This window comes from Pimephales promelas, chromosome 3 (genome assembly GCF_988280905.1).
Source record: "Pimephales promelas chromosome 3, fPimPro1.hap1.1, whole genome shotgun sequence".
Taxonomy (NCBI): Eukaryota; Metazoa; Chordata; class Actinopteri; order Cypriniformes; family Leuciscidae; genus Pimephales; species Pimephales promelas.
The window spans coordinates 37,850,698-37,854,019 of record NC_142771.1 but is presented as its reverse complement, the minus strand read 5'-3'; positions in this window follow the sequence as shown (position 1 = coordinate 37,854,019).

Below are 3,322 nucleotides of genomic sequence, written 5' to 3'. Positions count from 1 at the left end.
CTCGAACTGTCGAAGACAAGTCAGCAGTGAGTGCACACGCTCGTTCGTGAGCTGCGCGGACATCGCGACCGAGTCTATCTCCATGCCGAGAAAAGAGATCCTCTGCACGGGGCAAAGTTTGCTTCTTTCCTGGTTGACCCGAAGGCCCAGACGGGCTAGGTGCCGTAGCACCAGGTCTCTGTGTTCGCAAACCTGAGCTCGAGAGTGTGCTAGTATCAGCCAGTCGTCGAGAAAATTCAGGATGCGAACCCCGTGCTCGCGAAGGGGAACAAGGGCTGCCTCGACGGTCTTCGTGAAGACGCGAGGGGACAGAGCTAACCCGAATGGGAGAACCGCGTACTGATATGCCTGGCCCTTGAAAGCAAACCGAAGAAGCGGTCTGCGTTGAGGCAAAATGGAGGCATGAAAGTACGCGTCCTTCAGGTCGAACGCTGCAGACCAATCCTGAAACCGAACACATTCGAGAATGCGTTTGGCTGTGAGCATTTTGAACGGTAGTCGATGGAGAGAACAGCTCAAAATGCGCAGGACCAGGATCGGTCGTAACCCACCGGTCTTTTTGGGGACAATGAAGTCGGGGCTGTACAGCCCGGACCTCATCTCGGCTGGAGGGACCGTCTCGAATGCACCCTTCGCCAGCAGGGTCGCAATCTCCGCTCTCAAGACCGGGGCATTGCCACCGACCATCGTGGAGCGAACTCCCCTGAAACGGGGAGCAGACCGTGCGAACTGAATCGCGTAGCCGAATCTGATCGTTCTGATGACCCAGCGGGATAGCCCGGGAAGCTCTAGCCAGGCTTCCAGGAAGTGAACCAACGGGGTCATCCGAACCACAGACGTCCCCCCGGAGGGGCAGCGAGGCGGGTCGACTGGCATGCGCGCAGGAGTTACCCCGCCCGGGTGCACTGTCGAAGCCCGCTCCCCGACAGAAGAGACCAGGGAAGGCGGAGCGTTCCACGGGGGTCTGTTCTGCCGGGGGTCTGGCGATAGAGGGGGAAGGGATTGGCGTAGCCCGGGGACGACACTCGCACCCTTCCGCGCCCTCAGAGACAGAGAGGAATGTGTGGGCTGACGCGCTGGAACGTCGAGCGCACTCATTCCAGTCTGTGGGCTCAGTGATGATGTCAAGTCTTTCCTTAACCAACTCAGGGCGCTGCCCAACCGTGGGTGAGCAGCGGGGACCTGAAAATGAAAGATTTTCCCCCGGCCCTCCACCGGGGGCAGGAGGGGGCCTGCTACCGCCTCCTGGGGAAAAACTCAACTCCATCACTGAGCAGCCCGTATCAGGATCATCGCTTACCTGGCGTTTAGCGGGGTGTGCGGCCTGAGGGGGCTGTGACGCCTGCCGGCGGCCTCCTCCACGCCGTGGCCCGGATGAAGGCTGCTGCTGGGGCGGGGCGGGAGGGAGGGGAGCCGCGGGGGGGCGTCCTCGGCGGCGAGCAGCGGGAGGCATCTGTGCCGACGACTGGGTGGAGGCAGCAGCTGGTCATCGGGGCAGAATATGATTGATTGCCTCCGTCTGCTCCTGGACAGTGGAGAACTGCTGGGCAAAGCCCTCAACTGCACTGCCAAAAAGGCCAACCTGGGAGAGAGGGGCGTCGAGCAGACGAGTCCGCTCAGCGCTCCGAGTGTCTGCCAGGTTGAGCCAGCGCTCCTGGACCACACTAGTGGGCATCACCTGACCAACGGCGCGAGCGGCCACTTCCGTCGCTCCGGAGAGCAAGGTCAGTGGCGGACCGCAATTCTTTGAATGCCGTTGGATCAGTCCCGCCCTCGTGCATGCAAAGCGGAGGCCGCCCGTCCCGCCGCTCTATAGGAACGCGCCGCCATGGCAGACGAGAACCTACAGGCTTTGGATGGGTGCCTATGAGGACCACAGGAGGAGGCGCTCCGTGGACACAGCTGTATCGCAACAGAGCGCTCCAGCGGGGGCATCCCAGTGCACCCACGGGCGGCCCCCCCATCGAGGGGGGAAAGGCGGGGGAGAGATCGCGCTCTCGAGTGGACAGAGGAGTCCCCCAAGAGCGCGATAACTCCGCATGCAGCTCGGGGAAAAAAGGCAATGGAGTTGGCCGTGGCCTCGCGGCGGCAGCTTTGTCCAAAAACCAATTATCCCTCCGTGAGAGATCGGGGGAGAATGGAGGGTGCCACTCTAACCCAATGCTCCCAGCGGCTCGAGACAACATGGCCGTCAGCTCGGGATCCGACACGGCAGCGCTGGCACTCCCGAAGGGGGCAGCGCAGCCGTATCCTCATCTCCCGAGGACTCTAGCCCGCCTAGTGATGCTATGATCGACATCACATCATCATCTGGAGCGCTGCTCGAAGCAGCCGGTACCACCGAAGAAGCAACCGACTGAATCGAACTAACGCTCGCTGGCTCACGCACTGAGGCGGGGGGTGTGGCCCGAGGAATCGTCGGGGCTTTATTCCACACCGCGACCGTGAAATCACCAGGTCCCCGGGTCGACGGGCCCCCCGTGGGGGAAGCCGATCGAGTAGGGGGGACCGGGACTCTCACTGAATTCAGATCATTGAGTCTCGACCTCAGTGTAGAGATGGTCATGTTCCCACAGAAGAAACATGAGTCATCCACGAACGCTGCAGTTGCATGCTGAAAGCCCAGGCATACAAAGCAGCGATCGTGACCATCAGATGACAATAGAAATCGATCACACCCAGGAGAACACGGGCGAACCATCTTTAAAAAGACGTGCCGCGTGCAGCTCTTTCAATGAGAGGAGGAAATTCACTCTTTCAGCGCTGAGGCGACCAGGGAGAAGCGCAAAGTCTGGCAGACCACTGCTCAGATCGCAGGCGATGCAGAATCTCGCTTGGTACCGCCGTCACACCAACACTGAAGAGGACGCTCGTCTCGAAGAGTCTTGAACAGTGAGAATGGCTTTCAGGAGTGAAGAGGTTCTCTTGGCTCCGAAGCGAAAACATACTGCGGTTGCGTTCACTTCCTCCTTTTATACTCACGGAGTAGGGCGGAGTACGCTATGCAAATTTCCGCAGCCCCAAGGCATTGCATGCCATTGGCTCGTTATTAAATACTCGAAGAGGATTGGCTTTCTATGCGAAACCCCCCAATCTCCGTCACTTCTGACGTAACTCGAAGTGACTACGAAAGGGAACGAAGGATTTTGTCTTTTAAAGTATTTTGTAAGATCTGAAAGAAAATGGCTGGAAGAAGATGAAAGTGCTTGTTTAGTCTCGAGAAAAGGAATGGGAATTTGGGAATTAAAATCTAAAACCACTGATGGAACGGTCAACTCTAATTTCAGGCCTGTTATTGAAAAAACAAAAGAAATATAGCAAG